This window comes from Ambystoma mexicanum, chromosome 1q, assembly GCF_040938575.1.
Source record: "Ambystoma mexicanum isolate Mex_15411 chromosome 1q, UKY_AmexF1_1, whole genome shotgun sequence".
Classification (NCBI taxonomy): Eukaryota; Metazoa; Chordata; class Amphibia; order Caudata; family Ambystomatidae; genus Ambystoma; species Ambystoma mexicanum.
The window spans coordinates 253,869,769-253,896,787 of NC_090922.1; the positions used below are offsets into that span (position 1 = coordinate 253,869,769).

The 27,019-nt window shown below is 46.0% G+C and overlaps 1 protein-coding gene and 1 long non-coding RNA gene across 6 annotated transcripts in view; one reads left to right on the forward strand and one right to left on the reverse strand.

The window, feature by feature from the left end:
* Nucleotides 1-27,019, forward strand: part of LOC138527192 (uncharacterized) — a 536,606-nt gene that overhangs the window by 423,403 nt on the left and 86,184 nt on the right. The window lies entirely within an intron of this gene.
* Nucleotides 1-27,019, reverse strand: part of LOC138527194 (uncharacterized) — a 375,852-nt gene that overhangs the window by 347,934 nt on the left and 899 nt on the right. The gene's annotated exons all lie outside the window — the stretch shown is intronic.

The following is a 27,019-nucleotide window of genomic DNA, read 5'->3' on the forward strand; positions in this document are numbered from 1 at the left end:
TGATGGGTCTTGTCACTAATACTTTACACTAAACAACTCGGGGGAAGTGGCATGGGATATGGTGTAGGAGGCGGGGAAGGCCGTGTGGAGAGGCCTCCTAATCAGAGAAGGGGTGAGGAAAAAATGGGAACGGTCGCTAATTGAAGGAAGTCTGCGGGAGGAAATATGTAGGAATGAGCGAATAGCTCACAAGCCACCTGGTAGGAGGGAGGAACATATAGCGATAGCAAGGGCTAAGAAGGAGGAACTTTGCCTATTGGAAGAAGGGAAGATACTCTGAAACCTCCAGTACTTAAAGCAGAAGTTCTATGAGAAGGGGGACAGAGCGGACGCACTGTTGGCAGCCAGGCTGAGGGGACAGAGGGCTGCAAGATGGGTGAATGAAATAGACAGGATAGAGGGGGGCGGCAACTCAACAGAGCAGGGGATAGCAGAAACTTTTGCAACCTTTTATGAATCTCTATATACTTCAGAGGTGAGTCAGGAAGTAGAGGATCCAAATCAATATCTGGAAGAGGATCACCTACCCACACTTTCCCAAATTGATGCCGAGGCATTGAGAGCCCCCATTACGGAGGAAGAGGTGAGGGCGGCGGTCGCAAGACTACCACTGGGTAGAGCTCTGGGGGAGGACGGATACACGGCAGGATTTTACAATTCCTTTCTCCCTGTCCGGTCACCATTCATGACAGAACTGTTCAATGAGATTCTGGACACTGGGAAGGCACTGGATTCATTTGGGAAGGCACTGATTACGGTAAAACATAATAAGGGGAAGTACCCCTGGGGATGTGCTTCATACCGCCCGATCTCCCTATTAAATATTGACGCGAAAATATACACGTGGATCGTGGCGGCCAGTTTATAGGGGTTTATGCCTACACTGGTCCATGTGGACCAAGTGGGATTCATTAAGGGGAGACGGGGCGGACTCAATGTGAAAGACCCTGCATATGATCCATGCAGCCAGAGACATGACAGGGGACCCGACCCTGTTATCAATAGACGCAGAAAAGGCGTTTGACCGGGTGGAGAGGGGTTTCCTCAAAGCGGTCCTCCTCAAATTGGGTATCATGGGGAGCTTCCTCTGGGGTATATTGGCCCTTTATTCTACCCCCACAGCGAGTGTAATTGGGAACGGCGGGTACTCCTGATGTTTTAAATTGGGGAGAGGAACAAGACAGGGCTGCCCTCTATCCCCAATTTTGTTTGCGCTCTCTCTGGAGCCCTTAGCCAGGAGTATTAAGAACGACCGGGGGGGGCTGGATTCCAAGTCGGGTGGTGGAATATAAAATTGCATTATATGCAGATGACATGCTCCTGTACGTCACAAATCCAACGCAGTCCATACCAGCGGTGCTCACTGATCGAGAAGTACGGTCGAGGGGCAGGATTGAAAATTAATAGGCCTAAATCAGTGCTTTTCTCCTTAGATGTCAAGAGGGAAGGCGAAATGGATAGGTTTGCATGCAGATATGTCAGACCCAGATGAAGTACCTGGGCATAAAGGTGACTGGAACATGCGAGGACCGATTTGTAGCAAACTCCCCCCCCCCCCGATACAGAAAATAAATTAGGATCTCACGAAGTGGGGCAAGCTAACGATCTCGTGGCTGGGTCGGCTTAATGCCCTCAAAATTGTGGTGCTCCCCAGGGTTCTTTACCTGTTTCAGCTGTTACCCATTCACATTCCAGGGGGATTCTTTAGGGAGATTTGGGGCGCCATGTTTAGGTTCCTCTGACAGAGGAAAAAGGTGCAGATTCCCAGGAAGACACTGGTCTTACCCACAGACAAATGGGGTGGTTGGCCTCACAGATATGAAGTTATATTATCAAGCGGCCCAGCTTTGAGTCCTTGTACCCCATCTTCGATCTCAGAGAGACCTCCAGTGGATTGTGTTGGACAATCTATTGCTTCACTCGGTGACCATTGGAGAATGGCTTTGGGTTCCTAAAAACACTAAAGCCAAATGGGATCAGGATTTGGGCTGGATAGATAATCAGGCGGGTTGCAATGCTATATACTGGGCAGTCTGGAAGTCCTCGATCTCGATGCAGTATATTGACCCAGTGGCACCTAACACCACAACACTTAGCAAAAATGTATGAGGGCATCTCCCCTTACTGTTGGAGGGGGTGTACTCAAGTGTGCACATACTGCCTTCAGTGGTGGAGCTGTCCACAGATTCAGCTGTTTTGGAAGGAGATATTGGAGTGGATCTATGAGATTGAAGGAATTCAGAGAGATTTATCTCCTCTCTTGGTTCTTTTTGGAATCGAAAAGAGTGAAGACAGAGATCTGCTTCTCCTGCACATGCCAAGAAACCTGTTTCTAGCTGCCCACGTCTGTGTCACGAAAAGGTGGAAGGCATCCTCCCTCCCTACGAAATCGGACTGGCTGAACAAAGCGAAAGAAATATATGACATGGAATCCATAACTGCCCTCTTAATGGAGTCCCACAACACCTCCATAACGTCATCCGGGAGGTCCCAATCCTTATATATCAACCTTTCAGAAACCAAGCGTGAAGGTTGAGAATGTTGACCTCTAAATGGAGAACACAACCCTCCTCTCGCGAGAGAAGATCCTCTCTTTGTGGAAGACGTATCGGAGGACAGATGGACATGTCTAGAAGGTCCAGGTACCAAGTCCTCCTGGCCCAATCCGGGGCAATTAGGATCATGTGCTTCCTCAACTTTCTCAACCTTCTGATCACATGAGGAATGACGGGGACTGGAGGAAACGCATACAGGAGTGGAAACTCCCAGTCCACCACTAACGCATCTCCTAGAGCTCCTCTTGGGGGAAATTCCCAGCAGCAATACAGTTCACACTGTCGCGAACAGATCCACTTGAGGGGTTCCCCAAAGGGTGAAGATCTCCTGAAGGACTTCCTGAGCTAGTTCCCACTCGTGAGAGACTGTGCTCTGCCTGCTCAGAGCGTTTGCCGCCGTGTTCTCCTCTTCGGGTAGGTGAACTGTCGACGGGGAGATTCCTTCTTGAACTGCCCAGTAGCAGAGCTGCATTGCCTCTCTGCACAGTGGTAGTGACCCTACACCTCCTCTCTTGTTGAGGTAGTACATGGCCACTGTGTTGTGCATCATTATCAGGACATTCTTTCCCCATACAGAGGACAGGAAGGCCTTCAGTGCTAGTCTGATTTCCCTCCGCTCCAAAAGATTGATGTGTAGTTTGGACTCCAATGGAGACGAATGACCGCTGACTGTCAGATCATTGGCGTGGGCTTCCCACCCCATGAGTGAGGCATCAGTGACTACTTTAATCTCCGGCCATGGCTGCAAAAAGGTTTCTCCCTTCAGAATGTTGTCCTCGCAGGCCCATTACAGAACATGCTGTGAGACACTGGTTGGAATCTGAAGTCGGTCTGGCATCTTTCCTGAGAACTGGCACCATTGTGTTCTCAGAGCCCATTGAAGGGATCTCATTCTCAGGCGGGCTTCTAGCACCAGAAAAATGCAGGATGCCATGAGACAGAGCAACCACAAGAAATCGAAGGCTGGAAGATTCTGGGCACTCTGAAATTGGGTAACCATCTGAAGAATGTCTTGAGCCCTCACATTGGGTGGCGAGCTCTTTCCCAAGGAAGTATCTAAATTAGACCTGATGTACTGGAGCTGTTGAGAAGGAGCCATATGGGACTTCTTGTTATTGAGGGAGAAGCCCAATCTGTGAAGGGAGTGGCAGGTGACAGATGATCCAGGGCTTGTTCTGGAGAAGGCGCCCTGATCAACCAATCATCCAGATAGGGGTAGACGTGAATACCCCCTCTCCTGAGATTCGTTGCTACTACCGCCATCAGTTTGGTGAAAACCCTTGTGGCCGAGGTCAGACTGCATGGCAGAACTCGAAATTGATATTGAGAACTGCCAACTGCGAACCTCAGGTATTTTCTGTGCTTCAAATGGATTGGCACATGAAAATAAGCATCCTGGAGGTCCAATAACACCAACCAATCCTGAAGTTGAAGGGCCTGAAGAATCTGAGAAAGCGTGACCATCTTGAGCTTGTCCTTCCTGAGGAACTTGTATCTGAAGTCCAGTGGGTCTCAGTCCTTTGTCCTTTTTGGGGATCAAAAAATATGGGGAGTATCATCCCTTGTTCCTCTCTGCTACAGGTAACGGTTCTATAGCACCTTTCTCTAGCAGGGTTAAAACTTCCTGCACAAGGAGCGGGTCTGGAACCATCAAAGAGCAGTTCCCCGGTGGATTGTTCTGAGGTCTTCTTATAAAAGGAAGGTGGTAACCGTGGGCTACAGTTTTCAGAGTACAAGCATCCGAAGTAATGTCTCGCCATTCTTCTAAATGCAGAGACAGCCTGCACCTCACTGGTGAACTGTGACTCGAGTGGTTTTGTGGTGGCTGCTGCAGAAGCCGATGGTAAGGAGGCTGCTGCTTGAGCTGGCTTAGCACCTCTCCCTGGTCCACCACAACAACATTTTCACTGGCCTCTTTGACATGCCATTCCTTTCACCCTCCCAACAGAGGAGTAGTAGCGCAAAGATCTACCCCTCCAAGGTTGTCCACTAGTTAGTGTTTGGGAGAGAGAGATGACCCCAGTCCATGAGCGTCCTATACATGGCAGCTATAAGCCCCTTGGGGCCAGAATGCGTTCTCAATATGTTTTCAAATGGTGTTAGAGGACGCTGCAACAAACCCTTCCGCTTACGGTCTGTAAGAACACCCTTCAATGGCAGATATGGCAAGGGGTTATAATAGTAAGGCCCTGTTGTGCCTCTTTGAGCTCTCCCTTAGACAAGAAAATGCCGTCCCTCCACATTTGCCCTGCCCTCACCAGACCCTGTTCATATTGGGGCAGAAACCGGAGGGGCTCCTGAATAGCATCTCTAATTGGTGGGGCCCAAATACAGCTAAGCGGAGACGGCCATGTTGTTACCGCCTTCATACCCAGGTTTTTCCTGTCCCATAGCACCCAGAGTGCTTGGAGGACAGGATGCTCCCTTGCCCAGCGCGGAATGGCATCTCGAGGAGCCCATAACCATTCCCCCAGAGTGACTGGGGCAAAGAGACCATTTTCCAGAGAGTCCCAGTGTTTGCCTGTCGATTTGGGAATGTGATCTACAAGTACACGTAACTGAGCAGCAGCATAGTATGTGTGAATGTCTGGGTATGCAAGACCCCCCTTTTCCTTAGGTAAGATCAGAGTGTTGTATGCGATACGCAGTTGTTTGTTATCCCAAAGGAATGCCAGCAGAGTCCTTTGAACCGTACTCAAAAAAGCTTTAGGGAGTACTATTGGAAGAGATTGGAACAAGAAAAGGAGCCGAGGCAGGACGTTCATTTTGATTGCAGTGTATTTACCTGCCCAAGAAAGGTTTAGTTTCATTTAGCTCATTGGGTTTTCTCGTGATTTGCATATCTAAATATTTAATGCCTCTTTGTGCTACTCGGAGGCCCCATGTCTGTGAGGGCTGATAACCCGATGGGCCAGGATCTCTAAGGGGGGAGAATCATTGTTTTGTTCTTATTTATGCGGAACCCCGATTGCTACCCATAATCCTCTATGTCCTGGAGGAGTGCAGGAATTGAATGTTTAGGGTGGGAGACGTAGGCCAGAACATCATCCGCAAACAACGCCAATTTATATTCTACCCCGTATCGGAGGAGCCCTCTAACCTTCCAGTTGTGCCTAATGCTTTGAGCTAGCGGCTCCATAACTAGAATGTATACCAGTGGGGAAAGGGGGCACCCCTGCCTTGTACCTCTAGTTAGCATAAACTGTTGAGGCGATTCCATTTACCACCACCTTGGCTCGAGTATTACGATATAAAGCCAGTGCTCCCCTAATCCACCTTGGACCCAGACCAGCTCTGCCTAGGACCTCCGACATGAACCTCCACTCCACTCGGTCGAAGGCCTTTTCGGCGTCGACCGATATCAGAGTGGGCTCTTCATCCGTGTCTGGGATGGAAGCCATGAGATCCAGAGTTTTGCGGACGTTGTCTGACTCTTGCCTACCAGCGACGTAGCCGGTTTGGTCGCTGTGTACCAACTGGGGGAGAACAGTACCTAACCTTTTAGCTAGGATGCTAGCGTAGACCTTTGCATCCACATTTAACAGGGAAATAGGTCTATAAGAGCTACAGTCTATCCTGTCTTTCCCCTCCTTGGGTATCACTATAATTCTAGCCTCCGTGAAGGAGGGGGGGGGCTAACCCAGACTCCAAAACACTGTTAAAGAGCAAGGTAAGAAACGGTGTTGGGGCACCCTTGAATCTCTTATGATAGGCTGGAGTAAAACCATCTGGACCCGGCGCCGAGCCTGCCTTGAGAGCTGACATGGCATGCTCAACCTCGTCTGTAGTAATTGGTTTGTTCAACCCGGCCCTATCCTCATCAGTCAGCGCGGGGAAGACTACTTTGCACAGGGATGCCTCACTACTTGCAGGGGTGGGTGCGGTGTCAGATGTGTAGAGCTGCTCGTAAAATTGAGCAAATCTTCCGGTGATGTCAGCCGGGTTTGTGAGCATCACCCTCGAGGAAGTCTTGACCTTAAAGACCGCTCTATCTGCTCTCTCCCGCTTAAGTCTAGCTGCCAGGAGTGTACGTGCTTTATCTCCCTTCTCAAAATATTTTTCCTCGACAAAGCGCAGGCCGGACAACGCCTTGCTCTCCCAGATCTCTCTCAATTCCTGCCTAAGGGCTCTAATATCACCCATCGTCTCTGCAAGGTCGCCTTCCGTCCCGGCAAGGACCGTCTCTTTTTCTGTTATTAAAATCTTGACTTGGGTCTCTCTTTGCAGCTTTAATCTTTTGACATAAGAGCCCTGTGCTATGATTAAGCCCCTTATTGTGGCCTTCGTTGCTTCCCAAACAGTATGGATGGAGGTCTCCCCGGTGTTATTTCTCTCAAAGAAGCTGCACAATTCTAAATCTAGAGTCTTACGGAAAAGCTTATCCTTAAATAGAGTGTCATTGCATATCCATCTTCTATCCACCAAAGCACACCTACCCAGGTCTATGCCTACCGTGACCATATCATTGTCCGACCAGGCCACCACTTTAATAGTCGCCTCTGAAATCAAATGTCCTAGACCCCCATCTAGGAATATGTAATCAATGCGCGTACATGGTATGGCGGTGAATAAAATGTATAGGCCTTCCTCTGTGGGTGTATGATCCTCCATGCATCCACCAGATGGTGCGCTGCAACTAGCTGCTGAAAGGCTCCACTGTCCCGGGGGTTAAAGCGTCCACGCGGTAAAACTGCCAGTCTAAATTCGGATTCATGATATGATTAAAATCGCTGCCACAGATGACGGGGCCTCCCCCCCTCCCTCTCCAGGGCCATCAGAAAGTCTTTGCAAAACGATAGTTGCTGAACATTAAGGGCATACACTGAACAAAGCGTGACCGCCGCAGAACCGATGGACCCTTGTTCAATGAGGAAAGCACCCTTTGAATTCCTGCGCAGACGTGTTATTTGGAGCCCCAGGGAGGCTCGATACAACATGCCCACCCCTCCTTTCTTCTGAGGCCCAGATGCCCATAACGATCCCCCTATACATCCCCCTCTTACTTCAAATTCTCCCAATTGCTTGTATTTTGTTTCTTGGACAAATAGAATGTCAAGATTGGCTAATCTAAAAGTGTGTCTAAGCATGGCTCTCTTCTGCGGTGAATTCAGTCCTTTGACATTGAGGGACCCCACTCTAATTGCATTAACCCCCATTATCTCTCTGATGCAGGCTTGCCACTAGCTTTGCACCCAACTTCATTGATGGTCGTGCTCTCTGCATTATCACTCTTCTTGAAACTTGCCACATAAAATGCCAGATGCAGCCCCCCCAAATTCTCCCCAGAAAAAGTAGAATAGATAGAAATAAGGAGAAACAAGAAAACATTCAACTGCATTCTCATCAACTGCGGAGACGCCCTTGGTTTTAACATGGGGCCACACGACAGGTATTGTCCTCAGGAACTTCTGGTTGCTTCACACTTTGGTACACAAGTTTTAAGCGGACACTCTACGCCAACTGTCAATGATGCCCAACCCGGCTTCAGATTGAGCTAACTGCAGATATCATGATCTGCCCCTCTCGGTACCATCAGGGGGTGTTTAACCTTTGGAACTTCTTGCCCCCTCTGGACTTGCTCTTTTGCCGCCAGGGACCTGAGGGAGTTCTTGCATGCTCCGGGGATGACGTGGCCTCCTCTCCTTGACTCGCACTGGGTCCAGCTTGCAAACTACGAAGGAGTCACTCCGCCTCCTCCCTTGAGGTGACCCTATACTCCTCATTGCCATAGGAGAATGTGAAAGCAAACAGGTGATTCCACCTATATCTCGTTTTCTTTTCTTGCAGCCATAAAGTGAGAGGGCGACATGCTCTCCTGCGCGCCACCTTAGCTGCAGAAAGATCTTGGTATATCCTTACTTTAGAATCCTCAAAATCAATAGTCTCTAATTCTCGCGCCTTCTGGAGGATATCGACCTTGTGCTTGTAATGGTGACATCGCGCCAAAACCGACCTCGGCCCGCCAGGAGGGCCACCTGCCCTGTGGACTCTTTCAAATTCCAGTTGCGGGGATATTGGAGAAGGAAGTATGGAGGTCACGAGAGCTTTAATTCGTCTTTCTAGAGAAGCCAGGGTCTCGTTCGGGGCTTCCCTAAGACCTTGAACACTTATGTTTGCCCTCCTCTCACGATTTTCCAAATCGTCAACTTTTGCTTCTAGGTTCCGATTCTTCTGCTCGTGTTCTTGAAAGCGGGCCTCCGTCCTCATTTCACTTATATCTGCTGACTGCTGGTAGCTCTCCAACGCCTCAACCTTATCCTCTATCTTGTGAATCTTGTCCTGTAACATGCTGACCGTTGTGATCATGCTGGTCCTGAACGCACACATTTCTCCCTGCAGGAGGCGAATGTCAGCCTTTGTCGACAGTTCTGGGTCCCTTCCCGGAATTGCAATCTCATCTTGGGGCGAAGGGGAGGCCATGTTCGAAGGCTCCCTGCAGAACTGCTGCAGCTTCTGAACCGTGGAGGGGTCCGCGGCCTGCTGCATAGGGAGTGTGTGTTGTGCGATACTGCAGTGTCTTTGCGAGTACCTTTTACATGAAGGAATGCACCCCTGTTGGGCGCTAATCTCACAGAGACAAATGAGTAAAAATTGCGAGCAGAATTAAGGGGGCGCTCGGTGTAAGTTTTAACTTGCAGCTGATCTTGCTGTTCCTGACCGTCACTCCACTTACTTCCTTCTAGCCTTGACTTTCTTGATCACCGATCACCACTGGAGGGGGGAGAGCAGTGCTGTCAACTCCAGTACCCAGCTGCACCATTGCCCTCTAGCCCCAATACGGCACACTCATTCAAAGGGGAGCTGCCCAGTCCTCCTCCTGCAGCCCAGAGCAAGTTCCTACCGTCAAATAATGCAGGGCTCACAACCCCTTTCCTGGTCGATGAATCCAGTAGACTGTGGCAACTCACAGGGGAAGGCCCGTGATGTGACAAAGCGACTCCATGAAAGTTTCCAGACGTGGACTCAGTCCTGGCCTGCTGCTTCTGTTCTCTGAGCGTGGGGCCTTAATCCCGCGGAGTACCTTTCCCCGGGGTGCAGAGCAGGTGGGAGGAAAGGCGGAAGAACTACGCCCCCGTTCCTCCACCCGCAAAGTCCAGAGCCGGCCTGCCCGCTCACCTTACCTCTTTGCCGGGCCTAGAATGGTATGCCCAGCAGGACTTCTTCGCCGGAGCACACGGCGTGCACCAGTGCTACCAGCAAGCCACTTTCCGGCACCCAGCTGCGTCCGCTCTGCTTCCCACAACCGACAGGGACCAGTCCAAATGGTGGGGCGCGGGCGCACACACACAAGGCCAGAGGGTGAGGACAGCACACGCTGCTCCACACCCGGGAGACCCGAGGAGGCCAGAGGCCGGCCGCTCCGGCGCCCCTCCCCCCAGTACTCCAATAGTGCGCACCGCCACAAAAAAGTCCCCTCAGGGCCAAGACACAGTCCGGGGGCACCACGCGCCCGTCTCCACAGGTCTCTCTAGCCGCAGGCTTCAGGCTAGCTGGTCCGCTCTGCCGCCGCACTGTCCAGCACCCCAGGTGACTCGGAGAACGCACCGCGCTTCACTTCAGCAGGCCTCCGTGCGCGGGCAGGGGAGGGACGACTTCACAGTTAGCGTTTGCTAGGAGGAGCTGTCCGATTTTCTTCAGGCTCACCACCAGCTATACAGGATCCCTTTCACCACCGAGATTTCAAAAAAAGTGCAGTTTGCGGGCTTGGCAAACTTCTACAATCCGCTCCGCGCCGTCAGTTACTCTGGAGCCGGGCTTTCAGGCTTCCATATTGCCTGTGCCCCCTGGTGGTCTCCAGCGCTGTCCATTGTTAAGCACTCGTCAGAGGCATGCTTTTGTTTCAAAATCCCACCGGTGACTCAATTCCTGTAGGGACTCACTAATGTGTATCCTCCATCTCCTTTCCAGGTTCCGGTTTTGTACCTAAATTTGGTTATACAGTTCTTAATGTGTGCACCCTTTGAACCCCTGCACACATGTTCCCTAAGGTTATTAACCTTTAAAACCATTTTATTGGTTGCTCTCCCATCAGGCTGCAAAGTGAGCGAGTTGCAGGCACTGTCCGTGAAGCCACCCTTTACAGTTTTCTATTGTTAGGATTCCATCCGCCGCTATACCCAGGCCATACAAGCAGCTTCTGTCTGCCTCATCAAAAGTGCCCATGACATCACATTTCTTTGTTAAAAACATGGGCACATTGCACTCTTAGTCACAACCCCGGTTTCTCTCCATCCACAAGAACTTACGCCAATTCATTCCATTGCACATTCCAAACTACAATCCCCAGAGGGCTATGCGCCCTGGACGTTGCAGCCCTAATTGGAAATTGCCATGGAAGCTATGGCGGCCGTGATTGGCGTGCCTCGGTATGTCCTGGCGCTGGTACTGTCATGTGACCTATTCACTGCCTTTTAGCGTTGCCTTCCCATGGTTACGATGCTTCTGAATTTGCAGAAGTTTGCTACGTTTTGTTATTCCTCTTATTGCTCTTGAATCCTGTGGTTTCTTTTGACTTCGGAATTACACACATAGAATTGTCCTTGCCTACTCCTCGCCTGTTAAGTCGTTTGGCTGCTTTGTTTCCACAGTTATCGGACCCGGATCTGTCTCATGGAACTCTTTTGCCCAATCCTTGCCTGCTACGTCTTCAATTTCCATGCTCTCAAGTCCTCGTAAAACCCACATACTAGCAGTTTGCTTCTACGAAGCTCATGTTCATCTGACTTGATTTGTGCCTTTGTCACCTTGCTCGCTGTCTGGGACGCAACTCCTAACCACCTTTTAGCTCCCTACCAGCTCGGTCTCCCCTGCAGCACCTGGACTAGAGACTGCCTGGCCTTATCTAGGTGGATCATTTTGGCAATTTGAGTGCTACAGGCTGGCAGGGAAAGACCCTCCTGAAGGTTTGCACGCTCATTCCACCAGGGGCATGGCTACATCTACAGCCCTTCAAAGGGGTGTTCCCATTAGAAACATCTGTGAAGCAGCAACATGGTCTTCCATCCACACATTTACAAAACATTACTGTTTGGATTCTTCCCATAGTCAGGATGGGGTCTTTGGCAAGGCAGTTCTCTTCTCTGCCCATTAAAACGGATGTGTAATTCTACTCCCTCCTCCAAATTTTAATACAACTTTGGGAGTATGTCAAAGATGAGGAATACGTTGGAGGACACAATCCATTAGAAGAACAAGTTATTTAGCCATGGTAACGTTCTTTTGACTGGATGTTCCTCTCACCCTCCCATCCTACTCCTGTGTAGAATTTCCCATGCTATTACAGCTTCCGCTCCACCAAGGCGGAGTACGGTCACGCCTATATTTATGGCCATCTCTGCTGCATGAGGAGGAGGAAAAACAGAACTGAGGCCAACAGATGCCGCATGTGCTATATATGCTCTCCGGTGAAGTCACCCTCGACGGAGGCCTTCGAGGGACATCGACTCAACGCACGGCGCCCTCTGCCAAAAAAGTTTTCTGAGGCAGCTGATGCTGGACATTACGTTCAAAGATGAGGAATACGTTGGAGGAACATCCAGTCGAAAGAATGTTACATGGGGTAAGTAACTTGCTCTTCTATATACCTAACCCCAACCCATAATCTTACTTTTTTGTGGTAACAAAATGTAAAACAAATGTGGAAAATGGAATTCGACCAGTTTGCTATTGGATCAAAGTGGGGAATACTACCAGGAGATCTCCTGGATAGCTGTGCTTCAAAGGCAGCACTGACATAACAAAGCCACACTCGCTGCAGGACCACTGGAATCCCTTTAGAAGTCATCCTTCATAGGAAGTGGCAGAGTTGGAGTAGACAGGAAGGAGTAGCCAGGACAGAGAAGTGGGCTGAAAGAGGGGTTCTACCATCTTGATTTCTGTTAGGGCTCTCTACAACTCCCTGTCTATTTCCTGCGGGACCAGGAATTCTGGGTATGTCACTTGCAGCCCCAGCCGGGCAGACCAGTAGTCTCGGGGAAAGGATCTATCCTAGAACCACTGTCACAATTTGTGGACTACTTTTTGAAACCAGAAGTAACACAGATGAGGTCCATTTGAAGGACACGAAAGCAGTCCTCTGCCTCACCAAGGATCTGTCCTATGACCCGACCACCCAAATCCTGGTAACTCTTGACCTAGTCTTTATATACCAGGATTCCACAGGAAGCAACACTAACTGTGAATGATAAAATCATGAGGGAAAAACAGCCGGGTGTAGATATCCTGGTAATTGTTATTATGCAGCTATCAGAAATTGCACTGACCAAGAAATGTTCCATTTATGAAAATGATTTTTACGAACAAACATCAGGGACCGTTATGGGGGCAACTTTTACCCCTAGTTTAGCTAATTTGCACATCTCGGAATTTGAGAAAAACATCTATGCCCCTGGCAACCCAATCAAAAGACAAATCAATCTATGGATGTGGTGCATAGACTACATTCTGATGATTTGTTTGAAGGCACAGAAGAAGAACCCATTTCCTTCATGTCATGGCTTAATATCCAGAATGATTTTTTGGAGTTTGGAATTCACCAAGACAAGCAGCCATTCTGAGGTCCGTTTACTTGATCTGGTCCTTACAGGTGAGGACGGTGGAATTACAAGCACTGTATATCATAAAACCCACTGACAAGAACTTGCTATTGCTTTTTCAGAGTTATCACCCCAGAAGCCTTAGTGAAAACCGTCCCTTTGGGCAGTTTCTATGCTACAGAAGGAACTGCACAGCCCTGAGGGACTTGGCACAGAAACAGAGTTATCAGGGTTAACCTTCAAACAATAGTTCATCATGCCTGAAAGAGGGCAAGATACATCCCCATAGACATCACTTTAGAACAACATTAGAGAAGAGATAACAATCAAGACAACATCACTGCACTATTCAGTTGCTCGCCGCTAATTATTCATCTAAAGAAGGAAGGGATGAAACTTTGGCACATATTGAATGTGGGTCCCTCTAATATTAGGCCCCTGAGGTTCACCATGAAACGGAGGCAGAGCCTTCAGGACTCTCTAGTACACACTTATAAGGAAGTAGAAGAAAAGCCTCCCAACACACTATGGGACAATTCCAGTCTGACTGGCCATGCCCCTTGCATCCAATGCATAGTGTGACCATGGACCCAGAAAAGCAAATCCATTGATATAGGCTGGCACTACCCATTGCATCAGAAGTATTTCACAAACTGTAATAGTTGTAATGTAATCTACATCATTACGTGCCCATGAGGTCTGAGATATGTGGAGATGGCAACTCGTCCAATCAAAACTTGCATTGGAGGGCACTGCTCATGCATCAGAATTAAGAAGATCAGTGCACCCATGGTAGAACACTTCCTACAAAAAGGACATGGCTACTCTACCTTTACCCGGATCATACTGGAGAAAATCCCCGTCCCTAAAAGTGGAGGTCAATCTACACACCTTCCTATTCAAAAGCGAACAACTCTGGATCTACCGCCTACATACAGACAAAAGAGGCCTGAATGAACGTACAAGTTGGCAGGTGCTAGCCACTATGTAAAGCAACCAGATGAGTTTAGAGGTTATAACAGGCTGCATTTACATCCCCTACACCTTTCTTGCTGTTTAATGTGGAAGGCACATGGAGACAGATGGCCTCAGCTTACACCTGCACAATATGTTTCTTCTATCGTAGTGGTAGCTGACTCATAGATACATTTATAACCAGGGAATTTTGTTGATACTAAATCCAGGTCACCGATTTAATTTTCAGGCCTTGTTCGCACAGCATTTTGCTGCTGGAAAACAGACAGTGGCTTGTTTAACATATCAATCCCACAGATAATGAGTACCTATGTGTCCATTGATTTATAGATGTTGCATACACTCGCTGTAGCCTGCGTTAGAAATGTTGGTTACCCTGTTAAAAGTCCTGCATTATGTATATTTTACATATAGGCCCCACGTTGAATCTGGAAAATGACATTCCCCAAATGTGTGATCGTTGACAAATCCTGCCTCTCTCTGTGCCTCGGTTCTTATATCTTGCTGAAATGAGTGCCTGGAAACACGGGTTTTAGATGCATCTGAAGGTTGTGTGCCATCACTTCCCGTGATGTCACTGGGGGTGTTAGTGGGGTGGGGTGAAATGGCATAACGTCCTGTGATGTCATCAGAGGTCAAGGGTCATGTGAGGTCACTTCCGCTATCCCTGGTATTTTGGTGAAATTACATCCCTGACCTTTGGTTCCTGTTTGCCAGGGCAAGACTGGTATTGGGGTCTCCAGGTGCCATAAGTTGAAGTATTGGCTGAATGTCTTCCATGTAATGACTGCGCTCATTGTCAAAGCTTGTGGGTCAGGCTTTTGGCTTTGCTACCTCTATACACATGCATACATGTATATAATGTCCTGATATTAACAGGTTTACAGGCTCTTTAGGGATAGGCATGCTGTCCTTTAGATCCAGGCATATACCCTGGGAAGGAGACAGACTACCACATTTCACATATACCGCCTCCAAGAAGCCCACAGCTCTGGCAGAGTAACCCTGGTAGGCTGGCCACCCTGAGCAGAAGAGACCCCACCAGAGTTAGTGATGATATTGATTGTATTGTAGCAGGGGTTCATTAGATGGCTCATTGCCCTTATTTCGCATATGCTCTAATGAAAATATATGCATCTTCTGGAAAATGGATAGTGCACACCACAGAAGGGAAGATTCAAACTTGGAAACTTCTCCATGTTTTCCCAGTACCTGAATGTTCCCAGTAGAAGAGAAGCTAGATTAGGGCAAGTGATTCTGCATAGCCGTTTCTAGTAAGATGAGCCTCTTTCCAGCCTTCCCTTTTTAAAAATGCATGTGTTGTATTGGGTGTGGAACTCAATTTAACACTCAGACCACCTGGATTCAAATGCACCTCTTGCTGGCCACACAATTAGATCCATGAAAATCATAATATACAGAGCTGGTTTATAGATTTTTAAAGCAGTTGGAGGCAAATATTTTCCCCCAAATTAGTGCAAGCAAAGTGAACCAGGATTTGAACCAGGCTTAAACTACTTAGGAGGGTTCGAAGGGGATTTTACTCTTGAAAAATGTTTAAGAATAAGTCATTATAAGGCATGTAACAGCACACATCTCAGGGGAAATTGGATAAGAAGCCCTACGATTTTAAAAGATTTCTGTATGGGACCATGTGAAATCTTGCAGTGATTATCAGTACACAGCAGCATTTCACTGCAGCAAATCTTGGATGTGCACATAAGAACATTGTTTGCCCCATAGAAGCAATGGATGTACAGCAGACAAATCGATATTCTCCCACGCCCTGTCCTCTGTCCCCAATACTCTTGAGACATGCGGCTAGAGGGATAAGACAGACATTTTGTCTATCAGAAAGAGCTTTCCCTCGAAAAGATTGACATGAGCAGCTGTAATTGTAAGCCAAGCGTACACGCCTCACCAGGAACCGCCTCCTACCAGTCTTCTTGGCTTCAGGGCAGAAATGAGCCTGTAGCAGGTCGCTTCTTTTTCGTGCCGCCTTTTTTGTCTGTTCCACTTTTCTTTTTCCTTCCGGTTCCCTTTGAAGGGACTAAATCCGGGGTGCAAGCCTGAGAAGCCCCATCCAGAAGCTAAATTCGGGTGCAAGTGTCCCTTTTTAAAGGGGCTAAATCCAGCTGTAAACCAGGGGATACCAACCAGGTGACTAAATTGGGGACTTGTCCACAGGATACCCGTCTTTGGGGTAAAACTAGGCAGCTTTGTCCCCATGGCTACCGCAGCCTTCCCTGCCCAGGGCCCACCTCATCCTATTCCTCCTGCCCTTGGGAGATGCTTCTCACGGAAACTAGCGTAGTGTACTCTGATGGGGGAAATGACCTGGATGACAATGAGGTGGAGATACAGTTGTTTGTTTGTCTCTCTCAGGGGAGCGTTTCCGGGCTCCTTGAGTTTTTGGAGATTTCAGCCCCTTAAGTTCTTCAGGCTGAAAATGGAGTATGTTCAGCGGTTTTAGCCTTGAGGGGCAATGAGATGTCTGACGTCCTCATCTTACCCGAAGCGACAAAGATGTGGCAGAAGCACATAGGCTATGGGCTTATTTTGCCTGTTGATAGGTTTTTCAGTGTAGGGCTTTGAGAAACCAACCTTTGTGGAACCACAAAGGTTAGACTTAAAAGTCTTAACTCTCTTTTGGCAACAAGGGCAAGCAGACTGACTCAGGAGTTCACGGGTTTGGTGTTAAGTACAATTAATAATACAAGTGATTGGCAAGCACTAGATTATCCACACTGAGGTAGATGAAAAATATACTATTTATTAAGAACACGCTAGTATTAAGATGATGATGCTAGATGGTAAGTAAAGTAATAGATGCACTTTGACAGCTCATTGACCCAGAATAGGAAACACGCCATAGGCATAAGTTAGTTTTCCAAAATTGATTAGCAGTTTGCTAATTAAAATGTTTTTGATTAGCAAACAAACCCATTTTTTAGCAATGTTGTACTAATATTGTTATTGTCACCATAAGTTATTTGTACCAAAGACATAAAATAAGCAACTATACAGCAGTCTTGTGTACCGCTGAAGTAGTGAGAGCAGTCGGGCCTTGCAAATTCTTTAAATTCTGCTATACCTGCAGGTTGAGTGCCTTAGTTTACCTAATCAACTTAAGATACATGCACTCTACCCAGGGTATCGGATGACAACAAATTTAAATGCGCTTTCTGTAAAATGATGCATGTTACCATAAACCCATTTTATATTTGGCACACTGCCGCCCCCCAGAGGCCAGCCATGCACAGTGAAACTTGTATTTGACATTTACTGCAAACAAAGTAAATGTTAAATAAAAGTTTCAAACAAACATCCCTTGCAAATGTTACTCACCCATTATAAAATTCGAGTGGGCGAAAAGACTTTGCGAGCTCTGACTGAGTGTCTATCTGTAAAATGTAAAAGGTTAGCTGCATGAACGGAAACAAATAGATACAAGAAGGCTCTGAAAACGGTTTGGCCAGCTCTCTCCTGAAGGTACTTGTATATAATGCAATCATAATTATAGAGCAAAGCGAGCTTGGGAGGCTGTATGGTAGTGCAGTAGATCTGTCGATGTACAGACTGGATGGAACTATTGATCACTATTTTGCATAAACATCTAGTTAGCTTTCTGTATTCATTATGTAAGAGTAAAAATGGAAGATTATAAGCAGAGTGGGTGGCTTAGGATGCAGAGAACTGGGCGAACTAGAGGAAATAGTGTAGTTTGTGTCCATCTCGCTTTCAGGGTGGCTGGTATAAAGAAACAGGTTGATAAAATGGTGTGCCAAGCAGTATGGGATCAGCTCATTGGTTGAGCACCAAATGCACAGATGTATGCAACCAGCAAGTTACAGAACTAGGTTTGCCATCAAAGGCACATGTGATCATGTACATTTTCAAAATTGTTCACTTGTTAATATGATTCATCTTCCCCAACAAAATGAAATATAGTTTGACACTGCGATTTAGATACACTAACCTAACTGTAAAGCACAGAGATGATGCAGTGTTTTGCAGTATCAATACTGTAATTATGCATTATGTAACAACTTAATTTTTTGGGATTGGAATTGTATGACTGTCTTTAAAAATAAATACAAAAAATAATAATAATAAAGACAACACATACTGGTCTCTGCCGGACAGGATTTAGTTGGATCTACGTGATAATGTTGCAACACAAAAATGGTTGTGGCCGAATACTGCAAAGACGAAAGCTTTGCGTTCTGAAAATGTCGACTGGCTGCCTTTTGGGATGCATGTATGCGGGGGATACCCCTGCAACACCACTGTCCCCATATCCCTCTCCCTGCTTACCCTATTTAATGAGCAGCCCTCAGGCAGACCACTGTCTGTCTACTTCTCTCGCTGCACTCACACAGGCTTCCAGGGTTTGCTTTTAGTGGCCACTTCTGTGTTTATGCACTGAAACGGGCCAACTAAAAGTGAACGAAGGAAACAAGAGAGCCAGCTTGAATAGTGTGCTGTGTTACCCCAAATGAAAGCACATTTAATTGAATCTCAACGAAATGGAAACGCAGCATTAGATGCAGGATTAACACGGCAACTAAAGCTATCCACATATTTGGCATTTTAGTAAATGCAACATTTTCTTACGGGCTGCCATTCGCAATAATGGCAATTTGATAATTTGCATTCAGTATGTTCGGGTAAAACTGATATAGTTAGCTTAATAAAACTATCATCCCAATTACTTCTGGTTTGCAATTAGTTAAAAAATACATTCTTGCCTAGCACTCCCATGTAGGCCTTTAGTTCTTGAGTGGATGTGATGATTACTGCTTCTTTCTCTCTTCACTCTTCTCTCTTCTCTCTCTCAATTAGCCCCTTTACACTTGCAGCAAACAAACAAAATACGGTGAAGAGAGGCCCAGGGACAAGAGAGGATTGCAGGGAGAGCTGTGCTTTCATTGAACATGGTACCTTAAATAGCTGGCTTTGCTACACAAGTGTCAATTTGATTAACAAACCTTACAGAATTGCATAGCAAATTGCTATGCGACACTGCATATTTTATGCCCTGACATCCTTGATGCCACACTTTAGTATTCACACAGCTCAAATGACAATACTGGAATAGTGCCTAAAGTAGGGGGAAAAGAGTCTAAAACAGTATAGCATCGGTCTTATATGGCTGTAAGGTAGTACCAACATCTAGGATGAAGCTTCAAGGGCCCAGCTGTACCCTAGCAACACAGATAGATAACCAGGTTTTGACTATTTAGGGGCAGTTTAGAAAGTATTGTGTTCTCTGGTTGCATTTATTTCCTTAATTTTGGAGTTAACCAGATCTGGCTTGTTCACAGATTCCAGCAATGTGCTTTTCTATTTAAAAAGGTGGAATTCTGTTTCTAACCCAGTCATTAAACGCTATTTCTAGGTACTTATTCAACTCTTACATCCATGTGGGCGTCCTCATCTGCCATGGGACCTCAATGTGGTCTTGGAAGCCTTGACTCGCAAGCCCTTTGAGCTGATCACCTCTGTCAACTTTAGCTTGTTTGCATGGAAGACAGCCGTTCTCGTTCCAGTGACACCAGCTTGTCGAACTAGTGAGTTTTAAGCCTTTTGGCTTTATAACATTACACGTTTTTTCATCAAGACGAGGTGGACCTCTGGATTCAACATGTATTCATTCCTCAGGTGGTTTCAGACTTCCCTATTGATTAGGTGGTATCATTACCTGCCTTTCTTGCAAATCCTTAATCTGAAGCAGACGGGATACTCTCCAACTTCAACATACTTTGGGGGCTTAAATTCTGTCTAAATAGGACTAAGGAGTTTCATGCTTCAAACCACCTTCCTCCTCTACAAAGGTGCTTCTTAAGGAGACAAACTGGCTTCAAGGGCCCAATATAGCCCGATGATAGTTTATTGCCTATTGGAGAGCTACAACTGTCAGAAGTTACCTCTTCCCGAAGGCTGATATGGCCCCTCGTAAAGGGCTAATACTGCTTCTATTGCCTTTCAGAGACATGTTCCCTTGGACACCATTGCCATGGCCACACTTAGGCCTCAGCTTCTGCTTTCTGCAATCATTATTGCATGAAATGCCAATTCTCTAGCCAATGCCCGATTTGCCATGCAGTGCTAGCTAAAGAATATATTTGGTTAGCTTAGCCTAGGCCCTCCAAACCTCTAGGTTTGATAGCGTGGTAGTCTCCCAAGGGCATGGAGCAAGGACTCCGGGCAATAGCAGTAAGTTAGTAATCATAGTAACTACTGTACTCTGAATCCACGTCCACCTTTCTCTAAATACCCTTCCACCTTCTCGTTTAACTTAGAAAATCAGCGAGGCACAGCCTAGACGGAGGGAGGATGACTGGTCGGGCAGCACCTGGCCACTTAAACATGTGTGCTTGACTGTGCATGTCAATCACTTAGCAGGTAAACCTGTCTGCTTGAAAAATGTTTCGGATTGCTTTCCTTGTGGGCAGAACTCTCAGGAGTATAGAGTATAGGGTTTAGTAGTTCCTAAGGTGCGTAACTTTCACTTTGTGCATTATCATCACTGAAACCCTGCCTGATACAGTTGTCACTATATTACTGGGCAAAATGCCAGTAGAAATTACAGCATCTTAAAATATTGAAGGGTCTGGAAGAGCTATATAATACACCAAAAAGTTAAAGGTGCAGTTTTTGTTTACGATTTGAATTTTCCCTGGAAGTTTGCCTCGTTGAGCACTTTAAAAAAAGCAAAATAATAAAAACCTCGTGATTTGACTTTAGACAATTAACACCACTAACAAGACTATGATTAAAAGGACGGGGCGATGCAGCTTTCCCCCTCTTTCCCCCCTCTTTAAAACGATTTAATTTTCAACAGATTAATGGCATATGTTAAGCACTTTTAAGTAAGGTTGAAAAATCACACTGCACCAGCAACGTTAACATAGACAGCCTGAAGAACAGTGAGCTGGTAGTTTTATAATGATTGTAGATTGATTTTCGTTTCAGATATTGAACAGGTTTGAGGCCTGACTTCTAGTAATGGTAAGTGCCAGGAACGGTGATGTTTTATTGGGCATTTGTGTGCATTTTGTTGAGATCAGAATAATTGCTTTTTCTGTATATAAATGGTGTCAAATTCTTAGGAGGTGACTGCAGAAACAATTATAAATATTAATTGTGAGATGACTGTTTCTGTGTATTTGTTTTGTTGGTTACATTTTCGCTCATCACTGCATTCTTTGCCTTATCTTTAATATGCCATCATTTAAGAAAATGTTGCCTTTACTCTAGTGTGGTTCCCAGGAATGTATTGTAATATTATTTATTTATTTGTACATGGTTATATACATAACCTTTACAAAACTTTAAAACAGATTAAACAAAGCAGATTGAAATAATCATGTAAAAACAAACATATACCAATTACAGACTTCACAGATTGAATTTATCTCTAAAACAACGAAATCCACTTACTAAAAGGGAAAAAAAGTACATTATCTAAAAAACCAATTGGCACATTATCTAAAAACAGCATTTACAGATTACATATATACGGGAAGTTCATCATTTTAAATTACCTGAGTTATCCAAGACCGCATCCGTTCCCAATTCCATCATATGTGCATTTATCAATTTGCATATATTTTCTAAATACCTGACTACTGCCAATTGCAATGACACTCGTTTACCATGCATCATTTCCCAGCAGAGTTGGTCCATGTTGACTAATTCAATACAATTTACAAATTTCCCAAAGTGCTGGATACGTTCACTCCTAAGCATGACAGTCAACCATTAAATGCTCCAAATTTTCTATTACATCTTCCGCACAACAGTATCTACAAGACATTGAGTGTACATTCCCAATGTTGCGTATATGAAGAATTTCACCTGTGGATTGGACATTGAATTTAAATCTCATATATTTCTGTCATACAGCTTTGTCAGGCAATAATGTTAGATAAGATTCTAATGTTCCGAGTTGTTTGAACTGACAGACCAAATTAATATACAGACGACTGGTAGCTACAGTTTGTGAGGTAATAGACCAGTCCCACCATTCAAACAATTTTTTTATTTTCAGGGCGTTAAATATTGGGAGATCCACTGATATACCCAGATGATTCAGATATACTAAGCAATCATACTTCATGTGTAGTAGATATACTGATGTTGTGGATTCAGACCCCTGTCCCCTTGAGCCTTCCCCCGAACCCGGGATTTCTGGGCTTTCCAACTGTCTAGTCCGGCCTGGCCCATTCAATTGCAGATTATCTCCCGAATCTAGCACAGCCGGAAAGGCCCCCCCGGGTGCTGGGGTTCGCAGACACTCTTCCTCACCCCCAAGCCACACTGATTTTCCTCCTATACGTTATTATTATTTATTTATTTATTCACATTTGTTAAGCGCACAGCAGCCCGTGGGCATTGTGGCGCTGGTTACAGTAGATATACAAGTCTTAGTTACATAGGTCGTGTGAACACATACAAGCATGGAGCACGCAGCAGCCCGTGGGCATTATGGCGCTGGTTACAGTATCTGTTCATATCTCAGTTACAGTAGTTGTGTAAATACATACAACATGAGGTAGCATTGGGGCTAGGGCAGTAGATGCGTGGGCAGCTGTGTGAATTACCTGCAGTGTACTAGTGGCTAATTGAAGAGTTTTTTTAGCTTTTTGCGAAAGGCATGGAGAGAGGTTTCAGCTCTGAGAACTGTGGGTAAGGTGTTCCAAAGCTTAGATGCCAGGTAGGGGAATCCGATTCCTCCTGCCTTGGCCCTGGTAATTCGTGGTACTGTGAGTTGATTGGTGTACTCTAGTCGAGTGGGTCTAGTGGATTGTGTTCTGATTAGTGTGTCCGATAAGTAGGAGGGTGCGGTTAGGTTGATGCATTTGTGTGCGGTGTATAGAATCTTGAATGTGATTCGGTCTTTAACTGGTAGCCAGTGAGTGTTTTTTCTTGCGTTCCCTTTTAGGTACGCTGAGAGCTGCTCTGAGAGAGTTGTTTTGAGTGGTTTGGAGTCTGGTTAGATTTTTTTTTTGATGTGCCCGCTAAGAGGGAATTGCAATAGTCCAATTTGGCTCCTATTGTAGCTCTTGCAATGGAGAGGCAGTTAGCTTTTGTTAGAAACGGGTTTATTGCATTGACCAGTTTGGTACTCCGAGCGGAGGCCGATACAATGGCGCTAACTTGTTTATCCATAGATAGTGTAGCATCAGTGTAGACTCTGAGCGTTTTAACTGAAGATAGGACTGGTATGATGCAGTTGTCTATGCACAAGCTTTGATAAGTCGGGCCCAATTTGGCTAGCATGGGTTTTTGGCCAAGGATGAGGATTTCAGTTTTATCGCCGTTGAGGCATAAGCCATTGGTGGCCATCCATGCTTGGATTGTGGAGTAAGTTTGTTGAAGGGTAGAGGCGTCTTGGAGATAGTTCCCAGTGAGTGGAAGGAGCACTTGGGTATCATCCGCATAGTTTGTGTATGTGATCCCAAGTGCATCCAGTTTATCAAAGAGGGGCTTTGTAAATAGATTGTACAGCGTTGGTGCCGTACAAGATCCCTGGGGAACACCACAGTGTATGGCAGTGGGTTCAGCATTTTCTATATTGGAGAACACCTTCATGGCTCTGCCTTCTAGGAAGGAGGTGATCCATGTTGCAGTGTGCTTGGAGAAGTGCGCTGCATTCGTGAGGTGGTTGGTGAGGGTGTTATGGTCCATGAGATCAAACGCTGCTGAGAGATCTAGGAGAAGGAGTAAGGCAGACTTACCCATGTCGAGGATGGAGGTGATTTGATTTTTCAAATCTAGTAAGGCGGTTTCCATTCCGTGTCCTTTGCGGAACCCTGATTGTCTCTTTCCAAGGATAGAGTTGGTTTCAAGGTACAGTTGGATTTGCCTATGGGCGGCCTTTTCTAATATTTTAAGAAGAAATGGGACAGTTGTAATTGGTCTGTAGTTATTAGGTTGAGAGGGGTCTAAAGTAGTTTTTTTTAGGAGTGGACGTGCCCATGCCTCTTTGAGGCACTTGGGAAATATACCTGTTTTGAATGAGGCGTTTATGAATGCGGTAATTAGAGGAGCGAGTTGCTCTGCGCATTCTTTAATGATTTTGGGGGGGCATACATCGCCCTTACATAACATAGTGATGGTTTGAGATGTTTTAGGATGTCTCGGACCTCTACCTCAGATATTTCCTTGAAGGAGAATTTAGGAGGGTTGTTACCTGAACGGTTGTGGTGGGTTTGCTTCTGGTGCTTCTGTTTAGGTAAGGCTTTGTAATGGTCAGCGATTTTGTTTTGGAGGAGGTTTTATTTATTTTTTTAGCATGGCAGCTTGTATGCTGGAGCACCAGGCTTCATCTTTAACGATTTTGTCAGTGCAGGTGGGGGGTATTGTTAGTTCTTTAAAGATGGTAAAGAGTTCCTTAGATTGTGAGTTGGCCGAGGATATTCTGTTGTTGTATGATTCTGATTTAGCTTTGAATATGGAATCTTTGTATTTTTTTTTAGATGGTTCGAAAGATGTCTTTAGTGGGGTCACAGGGGTTGGCCTGCCAAGTTTTTAGCACCTGTCGTTTGGAGTTGCGCAGATTTAGGAGCTCTTCTGTGAACCATGAATTGGAATGGAATGATAATTTTTTCTTTTTTGTTTTCTAATGGGGCGACTGTATTGATGGCGCTAGTCAATGTGTCTTTGAATAATTCCGCTAGTGTGACGGGGTCAGGTGAGAATGGTGGTGCTAGGCATGGGAGATTGAGATAGGCACTGATGTTTTCTGCAGTGAGTTTTTTAGCGCTTCTGGCTGCTGTCGCTGGTGTAGTGGGCTTGGCGCATGGGGATATGGGGATATAGGGATGGTAAATTGCAGACAGTTGTGGTCTGTCCATGGGAGGGCTGTATTGGAAACCATGTTTGTGTCACAGTTGTGGTCTATAATCCAATCTAGGATGCGACCTTTTGTGTGTGTGTGTGTGTGTGTGAGGTGACTTTCTGTGAGAAGCCAAGGTCATTAAGGTCCTTCGTGAAGGATATGGCCGTTTTGTCGTTGGCATCATTGAAGCCTAGAATGATGTCACCTAAGAGTAACGTTTTAGTAGATTTTTTGAGGTTATTTCCTAGAAGGTGTATAACTTGTTCTGTGAAGTCTGATGGAGTTCCTGGTAGGCGGTAGACCACATGTAAATTTACAGTACTTTTTGGTGATAGGGCTATTTTGGCAGATAGAATGTCTACCTTTCCTTCACCCTGGTGGGGTATAAGTCTGATCAATATGCTTTCTTTGAATATTAGGGCAACTCCTCCTCCTGTTTTTGCTATCCTGTCCTGTCTGAGGATAGAGTAACCTTTGGGGAGTGCGATAGTGATGGTTGGGCCGGAGGCCTCGTGAAGCCATGTTTCAGTGATGGCAATTATGTCTAAGTATTGGTTTGTGATGAGATCATTTACCTCTAGCGCATGGGCATTAAGTGAGCGGGCATTGAGTAGGGCGCAGTTGTAGAGGAGGGATTGGTTGTTCCTTTTAGTAGGCTTAGTGGTTTCTGATTTAAGAGACGGTGAAGATTGTTTGGTGTTCTTATGGGTGGGAGCCAGGTGGCTCACATTCGTGCTGCTAATGTTAATGTTAGTTTGGCAGAGGTGACTGGAGTTGGCACTAGGGATGGTCCTGGAACCTAAGTGCTTGTTTCTGAGTGAGATGGATGAGGGTATGGAGGCAAGGTTCATGGGGTGAGTGCGGTTTCTGAGTCACTGTAGTCTAGAGTGCAGCATAGTGGGGTTCATGGCTGCTAGCGTGGTGATTGGACTAGGCATGTAGTCCAAGGTGTAAGAGTTGCGGCTGTTGTATGCGTGGCTGTCTGGACCTGGCCTGCGTGTGAGCAAGGTGCCTAACATGCATATGAGTAGAGGCAGGGTGTACATGTTGAATGGGAGTGGAATATGGACTGCACAGTCTAACTGGCATTAATGCCCTGGGTCAGTAATAACCTGAGGATGCTGATAAACTAAGAGTGCAGTATACAGTATCTGAGTACAGTTCCAACAGTGAGGGATCACCTAGATTTCACAAAATGACCTAGAAATGCATATTGACTAGTATAGATTCAGTATCACAGTATAGGCTTAAAGCAGCATACAGGTATCAGAATACGGCTGCAACACTGAGGGATCACCTAGATGCAACTTTCACAAAATGACCTAGAAATGCAAATTGACTAGTATAGATTCAGTATCACAGTATAGGCTTAAAAGCAGCATACAGGTATCAGAATACGGCTGCAACACTGAGGGATCACCTAGATTCAACTTTCACAGAACGTCCTAGAAATGCATATTGACTAGTATAGATTCAGTATCACAGTATAGGCTTAAAAGCAGCATAAAGGTATCAGAATACGGCTGCAACACTGAGGGATCACCTAGATGCAACTTTCACAAAATGACCTAGAATTCACGGTCTAAATCCCCCCTCTCCACATTCCGAGTTGATTGCAAACTCAGAATTATCTCCAGAGCCAAAGGAATGGAATCGATGCAAACCCCCTTCTCATCATAAATAGCTGTTGTCACTGGCGGGCCCCCAATGGTAGACCCTTTTTTTTTTTTTTTTTTTTTTTTTTTTACTTTATTGGGAAAGAAATCAAATAAACTTCCTTTCACTAGTTTATCTTGGGGCAAGAACACAGATACTTTATTGCCCTTTTGATTTCTAAATCCCTTATTCTTAAGATTCCCCTGTATAGTGTCATGTGCCAGTACTCCCTCTGTGGCCATACACAAAATTAGATCCTCCCCCTCAACCTCGGCTAGTGGGTCGGAGACTACCTCGTCTCTCACTAGATTGCGCCAGTTGTTCTTAGCTACTTTGTTGTATTTACGCTTATTGCCGAGATTTTTCTGCCCAAGCACTTTCTTTCCTTTTTTTTTTTTAACTAGGAGCATCAATGTGTGGCAGCATACCTCCGGGATCCCCTGTTTCTG